The 5000-nt window shown below is 40.5% G+C and overlaps 1 protein-coding gene and 1 long non-coding RNA gene across 3 annotated transcripts in view; one reads left to right on the top strand and one right to left on the bottom strand.

Moving 5' to 3' along the window:
• The window catches only part of LOC117448020 (uncharacterized), a 1304-nt gene extending 129 nt beyond the window's left edge, over positions 1-1175 (top strand). The window contains exons 1-4 of the long non-coding RNA XR_011643346.1: positions 1-5; positions 161-225; positions 303-355; positions 489-1175. The exon at positions 1-5 is cut by the window's left edge and continues 129 nt beyond it. This is a non-coding gene — a long non-coding RNA (uncharacterized lncRNA). The remainder of the gene's footprint in view (positions 6-160; positions 226-302; positions 356-488) is intronic.
• Positions 1-5000, bottom strand: part of bcar1 (BCAR1 scaffold protein, Cas family member) — a 139943-nt gene that overhangs the window by 49916 nt on the left and 85027 nt on the right. The window lies entirely within an intron of this gene.

Raw genomic sequence — 5000 nt, forward strand, 5'->3', positions numbered from 1 at the left:
CGGAGGTAAGTCTTAGTGGATCTTATCTTTAAATATTTAGGATGTTGGGATTTCATAAAAATAAATGTTGTTTTAACTTTGTAGTTTGAGTAGTTAATGTAACTCTTTTGAATATAAGGCTTACAAAAGTTCTGACAATACTTTGTGTTATGTTATACAGATTGTTAAACCAAGTCAACCATGGACTTTCGGTACACCCCGTACCAAAGAAAGGCTGGGACAATGGTAAGTCTCTTCTCTGCTTTAGAGCTGAAAACTATTATCAATAACCAAATCTACTAACACAATGAAACATTTTCTAGGCAAATGGCCATCAGCTGAACATCAGGGTTCACAGTAGTGATCAAACTGACAGGTAAGTGTTTCATTAGACTTCCAATGTAATATCCCAAAGGTGATATCTGGATCCATTGTTATAGGTAGCTTTTAACAAAGTGTGCAAACTAATGTTTTGACATGAACATGTCTTTATCTGCACGTCACCGAAGCAGACACTACCGCTCTGGACACTCTGAGGCCAAGACGGTCCCACTGCCTCCAGGGCCCCCACCTGCCCACAAGATGATGGACTTACAGAGCAGTGATGGGAAGAAATACCTTAATGCCATTACGATGACTCCTGCTCCTGTCTACGCTGGGTCAAACAAAAGCAAGATGTTTCAAAACAAAAAAGCTATGACAGGCAGATGTACTCCAATGGAGGTTGACCCTTCTCCGAAGCATCCCAACCGGAGGTCTCGAGAAGTGATAATGCGTCCTGCTGCTGTGTTCAACACAACACACACAAATACATTTAAACAGCATCAGCCCGGCAGGAGTTCTCCAATGGAGGTTGACCCACCTCCGAAGCATCCTTACTGGAGGTCTCGAGATGTGATAATGCGTCCTGCTGCTGTATTTAACACAAATAACTCAAATGCATTCAGACAACATCAGCCCAGCACATGTTCTCCAATGGAGGTTGACCCTCCTCCGAAGCATCCTTACTGGATGTCTCGAGATGTGGAAATGCCTCCTGCCGTCACTGTGTCCAACAAATGGAACACAAATGCATTCAGACAACGTCAGCCCAGCAGGTGAAGTCTGGACGAGATGAGTGCGATGTCAACACCCACGAGAAGAAACAAGAATGTCCTGATTTGATTGTGTTTGCATATAAAACTGATTTTGTTCTCGTATTAGTCCGTTGTGTTAAATTTGCAAGGTCAAATTTAAACTAAGTCAGACATGTCACAGACACATGCCAGAGGGCAGTACGGGGCTAATGTCTTAGAGTAGATTTTGTTGTGTTTCAATTGATACTGGTAACATAAAAACATCATCACCCCGAACATTAGCCGCCTTTAGCTTAGCAGTGGTGGCTATCATGTTGTTTGTTTATAGCCTTCTGGCAATTTCATTGACCCTTCAAGAGTTACAAAAGTGGTGTTAATATGTGGAGATGATCCTGCTGAACTAAAGTGTCGTTATCGTGAATCTTTGCCAAAGATCTTATTTTTCGCAATAGTACAACATCAATGGAGAATCCCATTGCTTTTGTTGAAGGAGACCATTCAATGCCAACTTCCAGGTCGGCCTAAACACACTGTATGTCATCACTTCACCACTCTATTGAATCCAAGGACTTAAGACCTAGAAGAAACTAGGGACTAAGTAAGGATATCTTGTCATCTGCTAAGTCCTTAGTCTTTGTAGGAGTGTACAGACAGGACTATCAGTAAGTGTTTGTGGTCCTTTGAGTGGCGTCACTAGCGATTAAACCCTATTTGGGTAGATTCCCTTCGTTTTTTCTCTGCAGGAAAAGTTCTAACCTTAGTTGTGTCTTTCCTTTAATTCTTTAGTCAACTTTCAGGATCCAACCCTTTCCAAACGTCCCCGTGTAGACTATCTTCTACACACACCATACACATATCGTTATAAATAGACCCACGTGTAATGGGTAGTTCTTTGCACCTTTCGGTGCTACAACACAACCAGTCCAAAGAGACCCAGCTTTACGTGCCCTGTAAGTGCTAGTTAAGGCTGCTGCAGCTTTAACAAGCGATGATCCCAGCTGAACAATTCCTGCCTGCAGGCCGTGACTAACTGCACGAACAACAGCAGGGATTGTGTAGCCCGGAGCACAGGAGAGGCTCACAGAGCTGCTTAACCTGTTGACAGACAACACACACACACACACACACACACACACACACACACACACGCACACGCACACGCACACGCACACACGCACGCACGCACACGCACGCGCACGCACACGCACGCACGCACACACACACACACGCCCACGCACACACACACACACACACACACACACACACACACACACACACACACACACACACACACACACACACACACACACACACACACAGATAGTTGTGTGGTTGAAAGCAGTGTGTCTTCGCACACAGTAGCAAGACATGAAGGGAAGAAGCAAAACATCGTACACAAGTAGAAGTACATTTGACTACAGGGTACATGACTGACTAAGTTACAATTGATTCCCCTAAATTCCCTTAAAAGTCATTTGTATGTGCGATTTTGCGGTGCTATTTCATCCGATTGAATTGTGTTTCTATTCATTCAGCCTGATATGATGAACGTATCACCGTTGTCATAGAATGGTGGTGATTTGGAGTACAAAGGACTGTGTGTCAACACCTTGAGAAATGAGTGCAACACACAGATCTGTGTGTGTGTCCACACACACCTGTGTTTACAGGCTTTACCAACCTGCACTTACACAGGTAGCAAAGACTGCGGACGCACCCTCTGATCACTGAGGCTGTACGTCAGTGGCACAGATTACAGTCTTTATTCCTCTGCTCAAAACACACTGATGATGGGAGCCTTCACCTGTACAACAAGTACACCGTTCAACACAGCTCCAAGTCACCCAGACATGAATCGCATGAATATGTTGCATTTATATATCTCCACAGAAAGGCTAGGAAAAACAACAAGGTGTAAATCTGCACACTGGTGAACTGTGGCACTTTGATGAATCCCATGAATGTGTTGAGAAAGTGCAGTGTTGACTCTGTGATTCAGCACGGAGCAGCGGGGGAACATCCAGTGATTCATCGCTTGTTGTTTGTCTGTACTCAACTGTACTGGGAGATCAAGGGCAACACATACAGGTATGAATACACACAGGCATTCACATACTTCAGCAAGAAAGCTTTTGCCTCCTCCACCACTTTCATACGTTAAATACATGATTTTAACCATCATGGTGGAAGAAAAACCCTTCATTAAAACACTATAACGTTTCATTTTAGGATTAAGGTAGTCATGAGATAAGTCAACACATTCTCATTCCAACTCGTACTATAGTGACGTTATGTCAGGATCCCTTGGCGTCACTATCAAACGCAGTGGGCGGCCCTTTAGCGTAGATGTTCACCTATCAGGGCGTCCCATTGACTTGCATAGAGCTCCCTGAACGTTGGTAATAGACGAGTTGGCATCGCGGCGAAATGCTCTCCGCAGATCCATTCTCACAGCGTTCATCAACCTTTTTCTTACTCAATATCAAGCCACACTTATTGTTTTTACTTCTTTATTTTCATTGTATAATGTCGGACTTTAGTTGCCGTGAGTTATGGGGAGAGTAGGGGCTCAGAATACTGAAATCTGTATTGTTTCATCGTTTTTTTCTTCTAATTTTGTATTATTTTCTAAACCACACACTGTTATTTACTCAACAATAAGACACTTATCCTTGTGTTTATTTATTTGTTTGATTGTATAATGTCGGACTTTTGGAGTCTGTCAGGACCGAGTAGCTCATTCAAACACAGGAAGCTGTATTTTCAAAATAAGAGTTCGTTTTAAAATTATATTTGATAATATTATTTTTTATTAACTAGACCACTGGGTCATGTTAAGACCATATTTTCGGTTTGGTGGTACAAATATCAAAACAATATATGTGTGAATAACAAAATACATCCGTCATAAACTAAACTGGAAAATTATACTGGAAAGTATAATTTATTGTGTTAACATTTTAAACTTTACCTTTTTTTTAAGCCCTAGTGGTTAAAGCACGTTATTGATTTTTTTTGTTGAATATGTTATGAAAACAATACAAATATAAGAGTACATACTTTCATAGGGGGAAAGTAGAAGGTGAATGATAGAAATATAGAATAGAAAATATCAAGAAGATACTGTAGTGATCTCTACAATACAACAATTTAGTGCAGGACGTCCAAAGATATTAATAGGAGGATGTGCAAAACAGACAAACTAATAAGGCTTTATTTAAATATTAAAGAATACTTTAAGTTAAGGTCTTCTTTTGAATAAGAAAAAAGCATTGGGGGTATCTATATTAAGCCTGACAAAGTACTTAACGTTTAATATATTGCATAGTTTGTTTTGGGACTTGACAATCAACTTTCCTGCAATGTTAACGTTGTTGAAGCACTTATTTTAACTGATATTATACATATTAATTATACTCTTATAAGATCTATGTAGATAGAATAAGAAATGTGCAGAATACGACAGTTTAATGGTGGAGGTATACACACATATTGATAGATGTCTTGTGATGCACTATTGAGGAACCTGCGACCCAGGTTTTTCATCTCCTTGTCAGGTATTGAACAATCAATACATAAAGAACACAGAATTATTAAATATAAAACACAGAATTTGTGTGATTATACTAAATGATTTACAAACACCACTGCATATTTCCAACTATACACATGCTGATGTAACGCAAATGTTTCAACTTGGGATCAATAAAGTACATCTTATCTTAAGATGATCGATGGCTACTGCCATATTTGCACAATGTGCCTCTGAACCTTGACAAGTGCATGTTTCAGGCTCATCAATGAACAACAGGAGGGGTCACAGACATAAGACCAGCTGTTAAATAAAGCTCTTCTGACCTTAGCTGTCGTGTGGGTATATATTAATGCTGCCCATTATGGGCACAAGCAATTTTCACCCATGTATTAATGAAATGCTTTAACACC

Source organism: Pseudochaenichthys georgianus, chromosome 6 (genome assembly GCF_902827115.2).
Source record: "Pseudochaenichthys georgianus chromosome 6, fPseGeo1.2, whole genome shotgun sequence".
Classification (NCBI taxonomy): domain Eukaryota; kingdom Metazoa; phylum Chordata; class Actinopteri; order Perciformes; family Channichthyidae; genus Pseudochaenichthys; species Pseudochaenichthys georgianus.